The sequence below is a fragment of the Equus przewalskii genome, chromosome 16 (genome assembly GCF_037783145.1).
Source record: "Equus przewalskii isolate Varuska chromosome 16, EquPr2, whole genome shotgun sequence".
NCBI lineage: Eukaryota > Metazoa > Chordata > Mammalia > Perissodactyla > Equidae > Equus > Equus przewalskii.
Genome location: NC_091846.1, coordinates 49,165,597 through 49,187,890, shown reverse-complemented (window position 1 = coordinate 49,187,890; position 22,294 = coordinate 49,165,597). Strand labels below are relative to the sequence as shown.

Below are 22,294 nucleotides of genomic sequence, written 5' to 3'. Positions count from 1 at the left end.
CCCCTTGGTCTCCGCTACCATTGCCAAGCTGGGGCCAATCCATAGGAGAGATGACAGAAGCAGAGTTAGGACAGCAGAAACAACATGTAGCTTACAGCTAGTAAATGAACATTGTGCTGGAGAGTTCTGGGGATCCTCTGTATTATGCCTTTGCTCGGGTGCTAGGGTAAACTTTTCTCCATTACTGCATATTCACATCTTTCTCATTCTCAAGGCTCAGCTCAATGGCTTCTCTCACATCAAGCTCTCCCTGATTCCTCTCCAGCTAGGAGTAATCTTTCATTCTATTGCCCTTTCTCTGTTGTACAATAGAAATCAACCTGGACCTTTTTCTGGCATGTATCACCTTCTACCTCACATAACAATTAAATGGCTTGTTACCTGCACTTATAGAGTTAACCTCTGAAAGAGCAGGAGTCCTTTCCATCAATTGTGTTATGGACCAGCACTCTGCTAACAGTAGGTACCTGATCGATATTGCCTGACCAAATCATCTCTCTGCCGAGACGAAACGCTGGGCCACCATCTTCCAGAAGATCTTGGGGATCCCACAGGCAGCTGGATGTGCCCTCACAAAAATGCTCCCTATCCAGAGATATTTTGATTGGAACTTTCCTCTTGATCTTCAGTAAATTGCATCCAAGCAGAGACATGATTAGAAAGGGCCCACTCTTCCTTCTCTTGGAGAAGATTCTGTTCGTGCTGTGTCTTTCCCAACCTACCAGCATAATCAGTGTTGTGTTTTTACAATCTGTTGGTATTCTGAAAATGAGATCAATGACCTTTGTGTTAATTAGTTGATACAAGAGCCTGCTGGGACTAGAAAAATAAGACTTAATGGGACTTGAGATTATATATTCCGATCATAATTGTGGAGGTAATAACTAATGTTAATGATATCAAATAAACATGCATCCATACCAATGTGTGCTCTTTAATCTCCTTCCTCTGACTTAGATGTTCTCAGAATTGCCTAGCAGTATAATAAAAATAAAAGACTGCCCAAAAAGTCTAGAAATATAAGGAAAATACTTCATTGTACTTTTTTAGATGAGAAAATTGACCATTGCTTTAAATTTAGAAGCATATCACCTGAAAGGTGTTCAAAATTTAAAGGAAAACATATTGAGCATATTATTGGAAAAATAACTAACATACTTTTAAAAATAAGCATAAGTCATGCTTCTCAACTTTTTGGAGACTCTTTTTATCTGATGATAGTAAGTGTTTTTGAAGAAGAAATAGCAAAAGGATAGAGAATCATAGGGCAAGGTAGAGGTTTTGTTTTAGATAAGGTATCTGGGAAGAGAAAGCAAACAAAGAAAGTTTATGGTATTTATAACTCTTCTGGATGTGCCTGCTCCAACACCATGCACACCTCTATCAGAGATAGCTGATAGCTCTAGCAGTGCCTGTTCTGAGCAAGGATGGCTCACTTCATCAGGGTTCTTGACCTTGGGTCCATTAGACCCATCTTCAGCCCAGCCAGAGATCTCTGGGAATTGTATATGAGATTTTCTACTACTGTAAATGGGCATTTTTCTCAGGAATATAAAAAAGTTTAATAAGCTGTAAACTAGATGATGAATTACTTGTTTTGTGTCTTCTTGTACAAACAAGGGAAAATGACCAGGCAGCACACACACCACCACCACCCCAGAGACAATTATAGAGACAAGAAGATGTAGGTGTCTCCCATGGCCCAATGCATTCTGGAGCACTAGATAGGGGTGTTTGGACTCCGGAGGGGAGATATAGCCGTCTGTTATTGGCTTTCAGGTGCGTGATTAGGGAAGCACCAACACTCCCCAGTGTAATCAAGGTTTGGGGTCCAAGCCTAATGGTCATAGCCAGGTGTCCTGGTAAACCCCTAGACTCCAGCCCTACTCGGCTACTGCATTCTTCATTTGTTGGGAGAGGTCAAGGAGGAATGATCCTCCCTCTAACTTAGTCAGATGTAGCCAGGGAGCTGCGGTCCGTGCCTTATGGCTGCAGCCATAACAGAACCTCTGGCCTGGGCCACACCTACTGAGATGGGTTTGCAAAGAGTAGGGAAGGCTGTAAAATGAAGCAGGAAAACTCTGGTTCCCAGTTTCTCACTCTAAAGTTTAATATCTGGCTGGGAATAAACAGGCTTTTGGGAGAAGACGATGGCCCAAGGAATTACTTGAATTATTTCTCATTTCAGGTAAACATTGGTTGCCCTCCTTTCTCTCATTTTGGTGCTGTGAGGATCCAAGCATTTATCAACTTAACAGAGAAGTCACATGCCCTGCTCTTTCCACTCTCATAGTCACTGTTCCTAATGCCATCACCAAGGAAGCTGTTGGTTATTTATTCATTTGTTTGATTATGTTTATTTATTTATATCCTGATTTAGTTCATGAAGAATTCATGGTGCCCCAAGGGAGCTATTGTGATAAAAGCTGGATTCCTAGAGTCTATGTGTTCAAATGAAAAGGGTGGGAAGAGGCTGAGGAAAGCAGGAGGGGCTTCTGGAGAATGGCTGTGGGGAGCAGAATCCCAGGAGACCTGAATGGCTGTGGTGGTAGCCATGAAACTCTGCTCCCATCCTCTTGGATTTGCCCTGCACTTTGTTCTCTGCCTAACATGATAGTTGCAGGCACCTTCCTTTCAAAATATATAACTGACTATCTGAAAGAGCATTGAAGATTAAATCATCTTCATTTAAGCATTAATTATGTCTCTCCCAACTTGCAGCTGAGTTCAGATGTGTGTGCAGTTGGATTGGGTGAGAAAAGAGACGAGATTTGGGAGTATGGAGCCTTTTAGGGTAGGGAGGGTAGGAAGATCAGAACATCAGCTAGATATTATTCATCCAGATACCTGGAAGGAGAAGCAGAGGAGCTGGGAACTGAATGAATGAAGAATGGTGAGAAGTACAAAGACAAACCATACTTATTTCAGAATTTCACATGGGGCTGGTACTGCACCATGACATCTAAAGGACTTTTCCTTTTCCTTCTCCCTTTTCATTTGTTTCTCTTCCTCTTCTCCCACATCTTCCCCTCCTTCCTCCCTCTCTTCTTCCTTCCCCCCTGCACGCCATGAACCACTTGACCTCTACTAGATCTCAAGGGAGAACCATTGATACTATAATCCTGCTACATTATTGATTAAATAAAATCATTAATGTGTTAACAATGGACGGAGGAACCAGAGAGCATTAGCTCCTTTAAGTGGTAAATAAGGAACATAACGGTCCAAGAAGGGAAGTCATCCAATTAACACAAGGTCATTCTGGGACTGGAATCTCGGTTTCCTGATGCCCAATTAAGTATTCTTTCTGCTCCACAATAGAATTTCCTGGATAAACAAGAATTATATGTCACATGAGTAAAATAATATTATTTTACTCATGAAATAGACCATTTAACTGCCTATCTTGTGCCAACTTTGTGCTAAAAGCTGAAATTAAGATTGGCATGACTTTAATTTTAAAAGAGCTTTGTTCATAACATTATGGAATTGGTTGTAATTTTTCCATTTTATAGCTGTGGAAACAAACAGAGGTCAAAGACATTTCACAGATGACCCAAAATACAATTTCAGTTTGAATGACCTAGATTTACTTTTCTATTTGAGTTTGTCTGTTCATTCTACTTAAATTTCAAGATGAAGCAATCACACTTGTGAAAGTGAAAATGCTAGGAGAGACAAGAATACAAAATAGAAAAGCCTATTGTTAATTCTTGGAAATCATATGGTTTGATTTAATTACCCCATTATTCCATCTTATATGAACTCTACGGCTAAAACAATAGCTGTACCTAAAATGCCTGAGGATAGGCTGAGATGTACAAATATGTAACAGGTGTTTCCTAGGCCACAACAGCCCTGGGAATATAGAGCATAATAGCTAACACTAATAATAGTCAAAACACAGTATTTATTTGGCTTCATCTCAATTTGTATTATATCCTCCCTGCAACTAAAATCCCTCCCACATATTTTCAGGAAGGGGATGTTGGGTTGGTTTATGAGCCCGCAACAAGCCCTTCTGGTTAATAATGTATGCCGACCCCAATTTCCTCTTATCTTCCCAGTTCAGTGTACTAATGGTGCTGGTGGCAGCTACCAGCTATGCAGACAATGCCCTCCTGGCAGGGTGAAGCCGTGGCTTCCAGGCCGGTGTTGAGAGCACTACATATCTATGGTGCCCACCAGAACCTAATAATCTCCATCACCAGTCTATGGGATAAAAATTAGCATCTCTGTTTTCATACTGGCTCAGAGCATTTAAGTAACTTGGCCAAAGTTGCACAGCTAGTACTTGAGAAGGATTTGAAAGCAGCCTGTCTGACTCCATAGCCTGCCCTCCTAACATTACACTAAACATTCTGGGTTTATGAGGCAACTGGACACCAACATCTGTCTGGAACCAGTCTTCCTCTGGCAAACTGGCTCTCTGGAGAAGGGCTGCTGGTGCAGGAAGTTAGAACAGCTTTGGATATCAATAAGCCTGGCCAGCTTAGCATGAAATCTTTTGACTGAGTGAAGCACTAGTGAATAGAATTAGCCTCTGCAGAAGAACAGCTAAGAAAAGAAAATCTGCTTAATACACAAGTTTGGGGCAAGAGGAGATGACTCAGCCTCAGTTACATTGATTTGGCAAGATAACGCCCTTGGTTTCAGTAGAAACACCTTCATTCTAATCAGAAAGAAGGATTTGAAAGATTTCTAACCACACAAGAGACCCCCGTCCAGTTTGGGCCTGGTGCTGGACAAATACAGCACTGGACATAAGTAAGATAGATTCCAGTTCTTTCCCTATCCCAGAGCCTTTCAGTTTAGGCAAGTAGGAAAGTGCCACCAGACTTCCTGTGGGAAGCCCCAAATCCAGCTCCCCAGATGGAGGATCCAGCAACCTGGCAGGCTACTCCTGGCCAGTCTCTGGGGGAAATGTGTCTTTTCCAGGCTTTCCAGGCTCAGTAAGTAAGCTCCAAGTGCTGTGTCAGTAAGGGGATGCAGGAGCTAAACATATTCCTTCATTTCCACCCCACACCCAACACTGGTGAGTCTGTGGGGATCCTGGAATCTGACACATGAAGCTTTGAGCATTCATTTTGGAAAGTGGGAATGATTCTTTAAGACACCCCAGATACACACACGTATGGAATATACCATGGTCCACATCCAAAATCCAGGAAGCAAATGTTCAAAATTTCTAAAGTTTTCACTACTTGGCAGATACATGGCATCTCATCTCTTTATTCTGAAGCAAGACAACCATAAAAATAAATTCTTAGGTTATAAGTTTCATCTTATAAATTACATTTTCCAGGCATGACTTTAGATCCTCTTTAGAACATTAACGACACCTTTCACGTACCAGCTGCTATTCCACTCTGCTTTGGCAGTCATTTTAATTTGTCACCATCACCTCTGTGCCCCAAAATGCTTCTCTCCCAGATGTGCCAGGAATCTCATTCTAACCCAACTGTCACTGCCTGGGCTTTTGGCCAGCAGTGGCAGAAGCAGAGGTGGCATCTGCTTGCGTCCTGACAGCAGGTTTCTCTTTAAGTATGGGTATTAAGTCTCTATAGATAAAAAGAAAAGGGAGATGAAGCAAAGGGCAGAAAGGGACTAGAGTACTGGCTCTCACTGAAAGGAAGAATGTCAATGATTTGCAACAGGAAGGCCAGGTGGGTGGAAATGTGAAACCAGTGATTATCTGATGCTGATGAGAAGGCCAGGACTTAGGATAGAGCTGGCAGGTCCTCCAAGGGTGAACGTGCTAGGCAGCCTGGTAGAAGGCAAAAGAATGCAGACAGAGAATTCTAGACCTCTCTGAAGGACCAATGTTCCTGTTACAAGCTTCTATCATTTTTCAATTCATTTCATTAATGAGTAGTGATCACATTCAAATATCTCAGTGAAAATATTATTTTGACAATGGAGTTTACAACTACAAAATGACTCAACAAAATCTGGTTCTCTTAAGTAAGGAAAATAGAAATAGTCTCAGACATTAATTGTGTATTAAAATAAAGCTTTCAGAGACACTGTACTATGTCACCCTTTTTGGTGTAGCTAAATGAATTTGGATTATAGAGTCAGGATGACCTGTGTTTAAATAGTTGTATGACCTGGGACAAGCAATTGAACCTCTCTTAGCCTCAGTTTCCTCATCCATAAAATAGGACCATAGTCACTACTACATTATGGAATAGTTAAGAAGATTAATTTAGATGAGATTAGTAATGAACTTAGCAATATGCCTGGCTCCTTGTGGAAACTGAATAAATCTCTAATTACCTCCCTGTCTTTTGAAGTCTAAAAGTACCTCTTGGTTCAATGGACATGAAAATTTCCCCAGCTTTCCTACAGAGCTTAACACGTGATCAATAACCTTATAAAATTAGAAACCTGGGAACAGAAAGGGGAAAAGAGTAGAGGAAACCACAGTATCCTGGAAGAGCCATAGACCAGAGTCAGAAGTCCTGGGCCACAATGCTGGCTTTGCTCTTTATCAGCTACAGGATTGTGGGCACATTGCTTAACATCTTAAAACCTCAGTTTTCTTATCTACATCAAGGAAATAATAATATCTCCTTTACGGACATCTATTTATGACATCCTTCCTATGAACAGACATAGGGCTTGGGATTGGATTTCCCACAAAGATGAATAAGACACATTCAGTGCCTTCAAGAGAGCTTGGAGCCTAGTGGGTGAATTAGTCGTGTGTCCACATAACAAAAGCACACTCACTGAATATGAGATCAGCTTTTGAATTTCTTCTCACAAACAGTAAAATATAACAATGATAGGCACAGATTTATGCCAGGTAACTTTCAATCCAGGCTCTTCAACTTCCTAGCTATGTGAACTCAAGCAAGTTACTTAACTTGATTTTGGAAACGAGGAAAATATTGGAATTGTTGTAAAGATTAAATAAAATATTGTATGTAAATGTGAGGAATACAGTAAACATTCAACAAAGTGTTAGCTCTTTTTAGTTTTCTATAGATATCCCCCACACCCGGAATTTCAGGGGCCCCCTTGTGTATCCAATGTTTCTCCTCACACCAATAATCCATGTAGGAATATTTACTGGTCTCTGCTCTGAGAAATGGAATGAGTTGTCTTGATATTGTCAGATATGTCTACAATTTCAAAGCTGAAACTTTAACATCTGAACTTTATTCCTTGAAAGAACATAATAATGGAAGCTATTTCTTTTCCCATCTTTTTATACAAATGCTATCTTGCACACTGTATCTTGCCACTTTCTATTTTTTATAGTCTTCTATTTTCCTTAAGAAAGTTTCTATAAGTTACCAGAAAAGCATAAACTTTACATGCTACAGGGAAATTATGAGATAACAATGAGCTTCAGGGACAATCGCCACATACAGAGAATCAATCAGGAAAGGAAAATGTTCAGCACTTCATTTTCAAAGTCCTTAAAAAAAAAACCCATTCCAAAGTAAGAGGAATTCTTTTCCCAAACGATAGTTTCAGTCCCTGAGTCCTACGCTAACCTAAGCCCCAGCTGTGTTCATTTTCCCCCAAAGATGAGATAAATAAGGATGAAATACCTTGCATATGTAGCACCTTGTTTTCAACAAGTCCAATAGTCTTTAAATATATCACCCCATTAATCTTTCCAGTGGTCTGAGAAAGGGAAGTGACAAATGTAATGTCCCCACTCTTGCAAATGAGGAAGCCAAGGAATGACAAAGAGAACTGAATGGCCAAGAACACAGCAGAGTGGGTGATAAAGCAGGGGAAAAGAAACTGAGTCTTGGAAATTGTGATTATTTCAAGGGCATAAGAATATCTATAAATTATGAATAAGAAGACAAAATCCAGCTGCTGATTGCTTAGAGTGTTTTTAAATTAAAGTAGGGAATATGTGAGCTTTGTTTAAAAATCTAAATTCAACTGAGTAAGTTTGAAGACCTAATTGGCTTTATCAAACAATTGATGAATTTGGGAGCATCTCATCTAGTAAGCGGAGAGATACTCCAAGGAGTTATACAAAATGGAAGGCTTTTATAAAAAAGAGGGTGGGGCAAGAAAATTATTAGCAAAGGAAAAATGAAAGTTTATTGGATGGAAGTATGAGTTCAGGGTGATGGCAGCTTCTCATTGGCTGAGCTGCGGCATTTTCCATTGGGTGGGCTTGTTGCTAGGCAAAAAAAAAATCTTCCTTCCTCCTGTTGGGGTAGTAAAGAGACACCTTCCTGTTGGAGATGCAAGGTATGTCTCTTTGCGCTTGGGGTAATTGACAATGTGTGGTAGGGTGTGAGAGCTCCCTCTATAGGCCTTCCTGACTCCAATTTTAGTTGAGGTTTCCTTTATTTATTTTCATAGCTCCCAAATATGCACAATAGACCTCATGCTCCTCTAGATGCCTGGGATGATGCTAGCAGATGACGTATTGGGTTTCTTCTCCTTTTGGCCCCTAAAATTGTATGTCACCCTTGTACTGTGATGAATTTGGGGGCACCTAGTAATTGGCTACAGATTTCCAACTCTAACTTTAGGGTTTCATTTTTTTCATTTTTGTCTTCTCTTATACTCCACAGTCAAAGAATACACCTATTTTCTTTCCTTTCAAAAGTCTATCTATATAAGGAACTGATTAAATTCCTGACATTTTCCTTTTAAAAAAGAAAGTAAAATGGTCTAGAAGACCACATTGTCTCAATATGGGCATCGGTAAAACTGAATTAAATATAGTATATAGCCTTCTAAATCTATTTTTCAACAAATGAGGGTAGCTGGTTTTTTTTAATGCACTTGGACTCATATTTATAGTGAGAATATTGTTATAACTTGGCTGTTAGGAAAGCAGGAGTTAGAATTTTTATAAATCATCAGCCAGTTAAGAGTGTCAATGTATCTCTACAACAGTTTAAGAGAACGGCTGAGCAAATTCCTTTAATATCAACATCAAGTCCCCAAGAGAAGAGTGGGGGTGATGTAGGGGTGGACACAACAGGCAGCTGCTTACTTAGAGTGCATTCAGAGGTGCTTGGAAGGGAGACTTTGCCCTCAAACTGCCCTCTGTACCTGTTCATTCACCAATGACCAAGAGGCCTAGGCCAAGAAAAAGAAATCTTTAATTTCCACAGTTAGTAAAAAGGCATAAAATGTCGACCATCTTGTAAGACAGCATTAAGTTCATCCTGAAAGTGAGTGTTAAGAGAAGGGAGGAGGGGGAAAGCACATTACCAATAGGTAGATGAAATGGATATCCAAAAATAACTTTCAGAGGCAACAGAGTATAGTTAAAAGCATGCAGAGTAAAGAATAGCACATAACTGAGTTGAATCCTAGATCAGCCACTTTCCAACTGAGTGACCTTTCAGGGTTGTATGAAGGTTAATGATAATGATGTAAGTTCCTGTAAGTTCACAATAAATGGTATCTATTGAAACTATCACAATCTACCGTATGTTATTTTCCCCTTCCCAAAATACATTTATCATCTCTTGTCACCCCAAATTTTACTGTTTTAGAGAGCATACTAATCAATTGCAATTTTATTTTCAGTTAATATGAATCTGATATCTACTGCAGAAAAAGCATATATCTTTATTTAAATAGCTTGAGGTTTAAGCAAGGTAGGAATAGCTTTTATTATAATACAAAATATCTAAGTATTTGTCATTACTTATATCTAATATAACTACGTATTTTACTCATCTCTAACAATATGTCAAACATTGATATAACAATCATAATCTCCTTTATGCTTTCATCTTGCCATTCTTAATTTATGTTTTAATTTTATCAGCCATATTTTGAAGCATCCTGCAAATAATGTGACCAGGCAACAAAACGTGGCAAAATGTAGACCATTATGTCTATAACCTTGCCTGCCTGTGATGGCATTTGATGTGTCCACTTCCCTGAGCTGAACAACAGTCCCCAGATTCCCTTTCTAATATGTTTCTGGTTAGGTTGGGCTGCAAGGGACATTCTCTCAAAAAAACTGGAAGAAAGAAAAGAGTAGCAGCCATTTTGTAGCATGACCGGTTATTCAACCAAACACTAATTTGGATGTTTCTGTGATGAGATTTTGCAGATATGATTAAAGTCCCTGATCAGTTGACTTTAATTTAATTAAGAGAGAAATTATCCCGGATAACCTGGGCCGGCCAGACTTACTTGGAAGATCTTTAAACGTGGGCTTAAGCTACTCCTGAGTTGAGACTACTGCCTGTGGACAGCAAACCTCAAATTGTGCCTATGGGTTTCCAGCCTGCTCATGATCTTCCCTTCCTGACCACCTGCCCTACAGACTTTGGATTTGCTTTGCTAAACCAGCCCCTACAATTGCATAAGTCAATTCCTTATAATAAATTCAGATAGATAGATGGACATATAGATACACAGATAGATACATAGGTAGGTAGGTAGGTAGATAGATAGATAGATAGATAGATGGATGGATAGATAGATATCCTACTAGTTGACCTATTTTGCCTTGGGCAAATGATTTAACCTCGCTGTGCCAATTTCATCAAAATGGAGATAATAATATTTATCTCATTAGGTTGTTGTTGGAATGACATGAATTAACATACATAAAGAATTTAAAAGAGCGCCGTGAATACAGTAAGCCATATATGTTACCTTTTATTATTATTTAATAAAATTATTTTCACAATCTTTACTTAATTTTTCCAAAAATTACTTATAGAGGAAGATGACAATAACAGTGACAATACTTTACACTGATTTTACAATGATTTTCAGAAGACATTTTAAATAACCAGAAATAATTGGCTTGAAAAATAGAAGACTAATGTGTCTTCAAATATTCAAGGATGGTCACTGGAGCAGATTGGTTTAGTTGGGCTCCAGAGTCACTCAGCATGACATAAAGAAAGAAGACAGGTGCTGGTGTCAAGTTCACCCAGTGGAATCCTAATTCCACAACTCCTTGACTATTTCAAAGTTCCAACTCCTTTGGTGTGAACAGGCATTATAGTCCCTACTTGGCACTGTACTCATAAGGACGGGAGGTTAACAACTATGTAATGGTCTGTTATTGCGGCATTTGAGGGAGAACTAGAAGATGGGGATTTTTCGAAAATCTAATACTGGATGGCAGGATAGTACAGATATATATACCAGTTATAATTTTTGGATTCTAAGAGTTTCACTAAGTTCTTTCTTCCAAGGATTTAATTCAGTAGCAAGCATTGAATACCTATTTTTTGCAAGCTCTGCTGGATACTATAAATATATGAAACAGTCCCTGATCTTAGTCCCTTGAAACATTTAAAAATGTTTGACTAGCTTTCCATGAAACTCTCCACATTAGATTTTCTCATATTTGATTCCTCCTCCTAAGAACCTTTTTTGAATTCTTCAGGGTTTTTTTTTCCTATCTTGAAGATGTACGTATTCTTTAGGGTTCTGCCTTTGAAATTCTTTCTCTGCTTTTATTTTAATCATGTGCCTTTTCATTTCCATAGCTTTATCTCTGCATAACTGACTCCCAAATATATATCTAGACTTGGAACATGGACCTGTTGGTTCCTAAAACTCCAAGAGTCAGAACAGAATGTACTGTCTCTTATTCTGCTTCCCAAACCAGATCCTTCTCTTGATATATGTGTACATCTTATTGCCCCAACATATAACTCGGAGCCAATGTTGACTCCTCCTCGCCCTCCGCCTTATGCATCCAATTAACTTAGAGTATTCTGTTTTGTGTTTTTTTACCTTGAAAGACATTATAGTCCATGCTGGGGTTTTTTTTTGCATTTTCCTTAACATTGCTTTTGCCCAAGTACTTTTTACTTCTCTTTCAGATATTTCAATAACCCCCTAATTCATCTGTTGCTTTGAGTTTTTCCTTCTTCTCATCATTTCAATGTCTTGTTTCCTGTTTAATATTTACAAATTTCAATTAATAACTTGATCATAAACCTCTTACAGCATCACAGCGCTGACTGAATGAAGAAAGAACATGCATTAGTGTACAAGAACTTTCCAAGGATATCTCCAGTCTACCATCACAGCATCATCTGGGATGAAGAAGGAATAATTCTTGCTGAGTACTGTTGAAATACATGAATGAGCAGTTATATCTCTATAGGTGTATATAAGTGTATGTGAGTGTAGGTAGGGCAGCGTGAATAGAAAGAATCAGTGAACTGCGCGTATGTTGGATAGTTCCAGTAAAACTAGTTATAGTAGCAGAAACAGGAAGGGAGTGGAAAGAACTACTGTGAGATAGTGTTAGCTATTATTACAGTAAATGGGCATGAACCACAGAGGCTAGAAAACTATTGGAAAGATACCTCGAGTATGAACTGCCAAAACAGAAGTCTTGTGTTAGGTAGTTGTTTGATAGTGGAGCTAAAATAATGTTATACAGGGACCGAACTGGGGAGCAAGGAGCCCGTTCCTGATGCCTTTGAATTTGGACAAATAAGAGAAGCACCAGTCTACTTTCCCTTCTCTATGGAAGGAGCTTCTACAGCTTCCCCCTCTTTATGAAAAGCCACCTTTGATGAAATGTTATCATTTCACTGTCTACGAAATGATCAGCATCTCAGATACCTGTAGCAACGCGAGCAGATTTCAGGTGTCATGGGCCTATAGTTTGAAAAAGTTTCCACCAGGTAGACAACTTACGTTGTTTCAGTGCATAAGATTTGTAAACCAACTTTCCCAGCTGTATAAAACATTAGGAATCACAGTGCCTTAAAAAATGAGCTTTACTGATAATGCATTGTTACGGGTTGAATTATGTCCCCTAAAAAAAGATATGTTGAAATCCTAAGTGCCAGTAACTCAGAATGTGACCTAGTATTTGGAAAGAGCCTCATTACAGAAATAATCAAGTTAAAATGAGGTCATTAGGATGGGCCCTAATTCAATATGACTGGTGTCCTTAACAAGAGGGGAAAATTGGACACAAAAACAAACATGCTCGGAGGGAAGACAATATGAAAAAACAGAGAATACCATGTGAAGACAAAGGAGTGATGCATCTCCCAGCCAAAGATGACAAGCAATCTACAGAAGCTAGGGAGAGTCATGGAAAAGATTCTCCTTTATAGCTCTCAGAAGGAACCAACCTGCTGATTTTGAACTTTTAGCCTCCAGAACTGTAAGGCAATAAATTCCTGTTATTTTAAGCCATCCAGATTTTATTTTATTATGCAACCCTAGGAAACCAATGCACACATTAATATATAATTTAAATTACTAGTTTCTAGTATAAAAGAAACAAGGAAATAGATGTAGAGTACATTTTTCAAATATCAATGTTTTTACTCCAAACAGAAGCAACTGCTTTTAATCTTTCAGAGAAAGTATCTCCACGTTTGAGCAAATACTTTTATGTTTCCACAGGTGATAACCATAATAAGACTTCTCGCCAAAATCTCTCTAGAAATCAAAACCTTAGTCCAACTTCTATCTCAGCTGCAAACCATCCTACGTTAACTCCTTAAGTAGGTCCTTAGCCTATATGTGTGAGTAATCCTTCTTGCAACAGATCCCATTACAGCAATGGTATCAATATCCAACTCAAAATACAATGAATTTGATATCCTTATTTCCAAATTTTCTGTAGAAATGAAGGACAAACCCAAGGAAAGCCCACTTCATTTTAATCTGTGACAATTCCTTTTCAGTGTTACCTATTCCCAGTTAGACCCAGATGGAAAGTCACTGATTGTAACTTCTGTCAAAACTGGAAGCAGTTTTGCCAACTGGTAGCCAAATAGAATATCTACTAAAAAAATGCTTTCATTTATTGCTTAAATGTATACTCTCTTCTGGGCAAAATGTGCAATTATCCACTATATAAGAGTTTAGCCAATATTTTTGCCATGAGAGTAATCAACATATTACCTAGAATACTACCTGAATGTTTCAAATCAGAAGATGAGAAAGCTAATTCTTCTTTCTGAATGGCTCAAATTTTACTATCTCCAAATATGTCTCACTATCATTTCCTTTCCCCAGGACTAGGAAGAGGAAGAAATTTATTTTGATCTTAATTCAATCACAAGAAAATCTTCGTTGAGCCAACCAGAGCCAATTATTGTTGTGTGTGTGACAGTTGAATGAAACTGAAGACATTTGACACGGTTGTGAAGAACTTTAGTCAATCTCTTGTCAACCACCAAGAGTAACTGCTTGCCAGGGATAGTCTTCTTCCTCAAATTTGAGATTGCAGAGCACTCTTTTTGCAAGAAACCTTGGCTTCAGCAAAGGTGCATTTGAGCCCACATTTTTGTTTCATTTTCTATGGATGTTGCCTCTTTCTACATCTCTGCCTTTCATGCATATTTGATCACTCTTTCCATCTGTTAAAAAAAAAAGTCCTATTGTCCTATTTCTTTCTGGGATTTTGAGTGCATCTATAAACACTAGTAGAATCTTTTTCTTATCATCATTTTCTAGACATGTTAACTTGGCTTTAGCAAAAGTGAAGCTCTCCGGAGAGAAAAAAAATTAATGATAAAATATTGAAAAGGGAGGAATCTAAATTTAAACATGTTATTAGATGAAATCTATAATTTATGCAAAATGAACAGTAGTTTATTTGCAAGATGAATTGCTATATCTGCGTAATTTTTAAAATCCCAAAGATTCTGTTCTTGATCTCATAAAGATATATGAAATAACTGAAAACATAACAAATTACTTTTCTACTTTTTCAGGAAAAAAAATGATTTCTCCAAGTCTTTCTAAAGTTTTCTAATCCACAATGCACAGCCACAAGCAATGTAAGTCAGTCTACCTGAGAGCCTGAGGAGGCTGTACAGATTAGTTAAATAGTAAGAGGAGGACACGGCCAAAGTCTGGTCTCAGGTAGCAACACAGGATTGAGGGGATTGCATATTTCAGTCAATCCACTGAAATTAATTAACCAATACATGTTACACACATTTGTGTGTAAGACATATAAAAGATACAGTCACTATCCTGAAGGGTCTCATATCAACTTAAAGTGCTGACCTCTCTCTCCCAAGCTGGTCAAGCTTTTATGACTGTCAGACATTTGGAAGAGGAAAGGTTCTATTGTTTTTCTCCAGAGGAAGAGAAACATTTCATGGTTTCACTAAGATCCTGCCAAGGGGAGTTGTAGTGTAAAAATGAATACCCTGAGGTGCCCTCTACTGACTAAGTACAGTTCCAATTATTTAAGTTCTCATGAGAGAGAACATTTCATATATACTGGTATTCAACTGTGCTGAGTAATGTAGAAATAAGCAAAAGATACGTGAAAAGTATTGCAAAAACTTTTAATCCCTGGTCAGTTTGGGGCTTGGAGAAAAAAGAGATAGATGAAAAATATATCTTAGAAATCAAATGGTCTTGGATTCCAATCCTGGCTCCATCACTTAAAACTGTATGACTTCAGGAAAATTTTTCTTTTCTTTTTTGCACTTCAGTCCCACTGCCTATAAAAAGTGGAAAATATCACACCACCTCATAGATTGTGCTGATTAAATGAGTTAACATGTCTCCAGTACTTAACTTAGAATCTGGCTCATGTTAAGCATTAGATAAATGTTAGCTATTATCTACTAGCTAAACACAACTATCATATGTACTACATATAATGATATGTATTTATAAAATTCAGTTCTATAATTGAACAGGTACAGTCCAGTTAACTTCCAAAAGGGAGTTTGCCTGAATCAGATGATCAGTTACCTTAATTCAGGTAAGTAAATCACTATTGATAAGAATCAATTCTCTCCTTTTCTTTCAAAGGAATAGATTAAATCTGGACTTATTTAAGTCAGACAGATCTCAGAATCTTGACTCAACCGCTTAATATATAACCAACTTTGGTTGTAATGCTTATTCTCTCTGTGTCCTTCATCAGTGAAATGAATACAATAAAAGTGTTTGTCTCATAAGATGCACATTTTCAAAAGAGATTACATATATACAGTGCTTAACCCAGAGCTCAGCATATATCTAAGTACTCAATATTAGTTACTATTAATTGTTATTATTATGAAAGGGTCTTTGAGTATTAACTTACTAGGTTTGTGACATAGGTATTTCTTTAGCTGCAGCCTCTCTTAGCTGAGATCAAAAGACTGGGATCACATACATAAATGGAATTGATGGACTATAGCCAACTAAAACACAATATGAATGTCTAGGGACCAATGAGAAGAAAGGATATTTCCAAAGCATTCTGATGAGATGACATGTGTTTTAGAAGGTGAAACAAAAGAAGGCATATTGTTTCACAACTCATATGTCAGCATTCTCACTTCCCTTTGTAGCAGAAGTAGCCAATAAGACATGTGTCTCTTTCAAAAGCAATAATTATCAGGAAGGTGCTTTGTGCTAAGTGTAGTGCTAGGCACCGGAGACAAGAAGATTGAAAAAATAGATACCACCCTCCTTATGAAATTATACTATAATAAGGATGGTAGCCACTTAAAAAACATCACACAACTAAATATACAATTATAAATTATGTGGGCGCTATAAAAAAAGTACATTTTGCAACTGAGGAGGAGATAGTGTGATCAATCTTCCCAGTTTGCCTAGGGCTGTCTTGGTTTTATCACTGAAAGTCTTACTTTCCAAGAAACCCCTCAGTTCTGGGCAAACTAAGATAGTTACTCACCCTCGGATTAGAGCGGAGAGTCCTGGCAGAGGTGGGGGTCAGAGAAAGCCTCTCTGAGGAGGTGACCTCAACACTGGGCCCTGAAGAAAGAACAGGTGTTAGGGAACCTCAGAATCAACAGAAGAGCATTCCTAGGGACTGAGCAGCTATGTAAGGCCCAGATGGGAAAGAGCTCAGAGAAAGAGGACCAGAGAGGAAAGAAGGCCTTGCGAGGAGGCTGGTAAAGCTGGTAGATTATGCTGAGCCTTGTAACCCATGTTGAAGGAGGAAGAGAGAGGAAGGGAAGTGGATTTTACCTCAACAGCAACAGAAAGATTCTGAAGAGTTTTGGTCATAGGGGCAACCAAGCTCAAAAATCTTTTCTGGGATTGTTCCACCACACACCCACCTGGGTGAGCAGTGTGGGACAGGTTCCAAGAGACTGGAGAAACGACCCGGAGACTGCGAATGAGACATAAAAGTTTATTGGGACTTACTTACAGAGAGTCCAGTGGCAGCCGGCTGGACGCAGATTTGCGCACCACTACCACCCCCTGAGGCAAGCTTGCTTAAGTGGGCAGAGGAACAAAGGCTGCATCCTTGCCAAAGGGCTGTCCTCGGTACGACCAGTGTTCCCAGGAACAGTAGCTCACACGGAGTGGCTCTGTGTCCCTGTAAGACGAGATGTTCTTTACGTGAGATAAGGGAGGATCCAGGCTGGCCAGGCCATAGATTGTTACAAATCCCAGCAGCTGGGCGGCCTGCCCAGGTGGAAGCCAGAAGGACAAATGGTTGCAATGAGCCTGGGGACTTTTGCTGAGAAAGCAAGGCCCAGGCCCTGCAGGGATAGTTCATCTTTTAAGAATGTCACTCTGGCTTCTATGGGAAGAAATGATAAGAGGTAGAAAATGGATATAGTGAACAATGGGTGGATTTGTGGGTGATTTTGATGGGCTTTTTTTTATTGCATTCACATTGGTTTACAACATTATGTAACTTTGAGCTGTACATCATATTTTGGCTTCTGTATAGACTACATCGTGTTCACTACCAAAAGTCTAGTTTCCATCCATCACCATACATATGTGCCTTTTTACCCATTTTGCCCTGCCCCCCACCCTCTTCCCCTCTGGTAACCACCAATCTGTTTTCTATATCTATGTGTTTATCTTCCACATATGAGTGAAGTCATATAGCAATCATGTTTCCCTGTCTGACTTATTTTCCTAGCATAATACCCTCAAGGTCCATCCATGTTGTCACAAATGATACAATTTTGTCTTTTTTTATGGCTGAGTAGTATTCCACTGTATATATACACCACATCTTCTTTATCCATTCATCAATTGATGGGCCCTTAGGTTGCTTCCAAGTCTTGGCTATTGTGAATATTGCTGCAATGAACATAGGAGTGCATATATCTTCTTGAATCACTGTTTTCATGTTCTTTGGATAAATATCCAGAAGTGGAATAGATGGATCATATAGTGGTTCTATTTTTAATTTTTTGAGAAATCTCCATACTGTTTTCCATAGTGGCTGCACCAGTTTACATTCCCACCAGCAGGGTATGAGTGTTCCCTTTTCTTCACACCCTCTCTGACAGTTGTTATTTAATATCTTTTAAATAATAGCCATTCTGATGGGTATAAGGTGATATCTCATTGTAGTTTTGATTTGAATTTCCCTAATAATTAGTGATGTTGAAGATCTTTTCATGTGCCTGATGGCCATCTGTATATCCTCTTTGGAAAAATGTCTGTTCAGATACTTTACCCGTTTTTAGATCATGTTGTTTGTCTTTTTGCTTCTATATGAACTCTTTACGTATTTTGGATATTAACCCCTTATTGGATATATGATTTGCCGATATTTTCTCCCTGTTGGTGGGGTGTCTTTTTGTTTTGTTGAGGGTTTCCTTTGCTGTGCAGAAGCTTTTTAGTGTGATGTAGTACCATTTGTTGATTTTTTCTTTTGTTTCCTTTGCCTGAGGAGACGTGGTATTCAAAAAAGATATTAGTAAGATAAGTGTCAAAGAGCGTATTGCCTGTGTTGTCTTCTAGGAGTTTTATGGTTTCAGGTCTTACATTCAAGTCTTTAATCCATTTTGAGTTAATTCTTGTGTATGGTGTAAGACAATGGCCTACTTTCATTCTTTTGCGTGTGGCTGTCTAGTTTTCCCAACACTGTTTATTGAAGAGACTTTCCTTTCTCCATTGTATGTTCTTTGCTCCTTTGTTGAAAATTACCTGGCCATAGATATGTGGGTTTATTCATGAGTTCTCCATTCTGTTGCATTGATCTTTATGTCTGTTCTTGTACCAGGACCATGCTGGTTTGATTAATATAGCCTTGTAGTATACTTTGAAATCAGGGAGTATGATACCTCTAGCTTTATTCATTTTTCTCAGGATTGCATTGGCTATTTGTTGCTATTCGTCTTTTATTGTTCCATATAAATTTTAGGATTCTTTGTTCTATTTCTGCGAAAAATCTCATTAGGATTCTGAGTGGGATTGCATTGAGTTTCTAGATTGCTTTAAGTAATATGGACATTTTAACTATGTTTGTTCTTCCAATCCATGAGCACAAAATATCCTTACATTTCTTTATGCCTTCTTCAATTTCTTTCAATAATGTCTTACAGTTTTCAGTGTATAGGTCTTTCACCTCCTTTGTTAAATTTCTTGCTAAGTAGAGGCTGGCCCAGTGTTGCTGTGGTTAAGCGCGCACGTTCTTCTTCAGTGGCCTGGGGTTCGCTGGTTCAGATCCCAAGTGCGGACATAGCACTGCTCAGAAGGTCATGCTGCGGTAGGCATCCCACATATAGAGTGGAGGAAGATTGGCACAGATGTTAGCTCAGGGCCAGTCTTCCTCAGCAAAAAGAGGATTGGCAGCAAATGTCAGCTCAGGGCTAATCTTCCTCAAAAAATAAATTAAAAAAAAATTATTGTCAAGTATTTTATTCTCTTTGTTGCAATTGTAAATGGGATTGTATTCTTTTTTTTTTCATTAATGTTATGATAGATTACAACCTTGTGAGATTTCAGTTGTACATTTTTGTTAGTCATGTTGTGGGTACACCACTTCCCCCTTTGTGCCCTCCCCCCACCCCCCCTTTTCCCTGGTAACCACCAATCAGATCTCCTTATCAATATACTAACTTCCACCTATGAGTGGAGTCATATAGAGTTCGTCTTTCTCTGACTGGCTTATTTCGCTTAACATAATACCCTCAAGGTCCATCCACGTTGTTGTGAATGGGCCAATTTTGTCTTTTTTTATGGCTGAGTAGTATTCCATTGTGTATATATACCACATCTTCTTTATCCAGTCATCAGTTTCTGGGCATGTAGGTTGGTTCCACATCTTGGCTATTGTAAATAATGCTGCAATGAACATAGGGGTGCAAGGGACTCTTGGGATTTCTGATTTCAGGTTCTTAGGATAGATACCCAGTAATGGGATGGCTGGGTCATAGGGCATTTCTATTTTTAACTTTTTGAGAACTCTCCATACTGTTTTCCATAGTGGCTGTACCAGTTTGCATTCCCACCAACAGTGTATGAGGGTTCCTTTTTCCCCACAACCTCTCCAACATTTGTCGCTCTTGGTTTTGGATGTTTTTGCCAATCTAACGGGTGTAAGGTGATATCTTAGTGTAGTTTTGATTTGCATTTCCCTGATGATTAGCGATGATGAACATCTTTTCATGTGGGGATTGTATTCTTGATTTCTCTTTCTGCCAGTTCATTGTTGGTGTATAGAAATGCAACTGATTCTTGTATGTTGATTTTGTACCCTGCAACTTTACTGTACTTGTTAATTATCTCTAATAGTTTTTTGGTGGATTCTTCAAGGTTTTTATAAATAGAATCATGTAATACACAAATAGTGACAATTTTACTTATTCCTTTACAATTTGGATTCTTTTTATTTCTTTTTCTTACCTAATTGCTCTGGCTAAGATTTTCAATACTATGTCGAATAAGAGTGGGCATCCTTGTCTTGTTCCAATTCTTAGAGGAACACTTTTCAGTTTTTCACTTTTAGTATGATGTTGAGTGTGTTTGTCACGTCTGGCCTTTATTATGTTGAGGTATTTTCCTTCTATACCCATTTTATTGAGATATTTTATCATAAATGGATGCTAAATCTTGTCAAACACTTTCTTTGCATCTATTCAGATGACATGTGATTTTTATTCTTCATTTTGTTAATGTGGTGTATCACATTGCTTGATTTGAGGATGTAGAACCATCTTTGCTCCCCTGGAATAAATCCCACTTGATCATGGTCTATGATCCTTTTAATGTATTGTTGTATTTGATTTGCTCTTATTTTGTTGAGGATTTTTGCATCTATGTTTGTCAACAATATTGGTTTGTAATTTTCCTATGATGCGTGTCCTTGTCTGGTTTGGGTATCAGTTTAATGTTGGGTTTGTAAAATGAGTTAGGAATTGTCCCATCCTCTTCAGTTTTTTGGAAGAACTTGAGAAGGATCTGTATTAAAACTTCTTTGAACGTTTGGTGGAATTCACCAGAGAAGCCAGCTCATCCTGGACTTTTGTTTTTCTGGAGGTTTCTGATTACTATTACAAACTCTTTACTTGTGTTTGGTCTACTCGGGTTCTCTATTTCTTCTTGATTCAGTTTTGGAGGTTGTATGATTCTAAGAACTTATACATTTCTTCCAGGTTATCCAACTTGTTGGTGTATAGCTTTTCACAGTGTTCTCATAATCCTTTGTATTTCTGTAGCATCTGTTGGAATTTCTCCTCTTTCATTTCTGATTTTATTTATTTGAGTATTCTCTCTTTGTTTCCTCAGTGAGTCTAGCTAAGGGTTTGTCAACTTTGCTTATCTTTTCAAAGAATCAGCTCCTAGTTTCATTGATCCTATCTTTTGTCTTTTTAGTCTCTACTTCCTTTATTTCTGCTCTGGTTTTTATTATTTCCTTCCTTCTGCGGACTTTGGACTTCATTTGTTCTTCTTTTTCTAGTTCTTTTAGGTATAGTGTTAAGTTGTCTATTTGACATTTTTCTTGTTTCTTGAGGTAGGCCTATATTACTATATATGTCCTTCTTGGTACTGCTTTTGCTGCAACCCAATAGTTTTGGTATGTTGTGTTTTCATTTCCATTTGTCTCCAGGTATTTTTTTATGTCTCCTTTGATTTCTTCATTGATCCAATAGTTATTCAGTAGCACATTGTTTTGTCTCCACATCTTTGCTACTTTTCCAGCTTTATTCTTGCAGTTGATGTCTAGTTTAATACCATTGTGGTCAGAAAAGATGCTTGACATAATTTCAATGTTCTTAAATTTATTGAGGGCTGTTTTGTTTCCCAACATATGGTCTATCTTTGAGAATGTCTCATGTCCACTTGAGAAGAATATGTATTCTATTGCTTTTGGATGGAATGTCTTTATATATCTAAAATCCATCTTGTCTAGTGTTTCATTTAAGGCCAATGTTTCCTTGTTGACTTTCTGTCTGGATGATCTATCCATTGATGTAAGTGGGATGTTAAACTCCTCTTCTGTTATTAGTTGCTGTCCATTTCTTCTTTCAGTCTGTTAATAGTTGCTTTATATACTTTGGTGTTCCTATGTTAGGTGCATGTATATTAATAAGTCTTCTTGGTAGAATGCCCATTTTATTATTATATAATGTCCATCTTTGTCTTTTGTTATCCCTATGTC

General features: G+C 38.2%; 1 long non-coding RNA gene across 3 annotated transcripts in view; it reads right to left on the bottom strand.

Annotated features, from left to right (window-relative positions):
- Nucleotides 1-17,254, bottom strand: part of LOC139076482 (uncharacterized) — a 53,300-nt gene extending 36,046 nt beyond the window's left edge. The window contains exons 1-2 of one of the 3 annotated variants that reach the window (XR_011528132.1): nt 17,086-17,254; nt 16,610-16,689 (exon numbers count right to left, since the gene is read on the bottom strand). This is a non-coding gene — a long non-coding RNA (uncharacterized lncRNA). Of the gene's footprint in view, nt 1-16,609; nt 16,690-16,905; nt 17,037-17,085 lie in introns of those variants that run through there. The other 2 variants (XR_011528133.1, XR_011528134.1) reach the window with 2 other exon arrangements.
- Nucleotides 17,255-22,294: the final 5,040 nt, after the last annotated feature.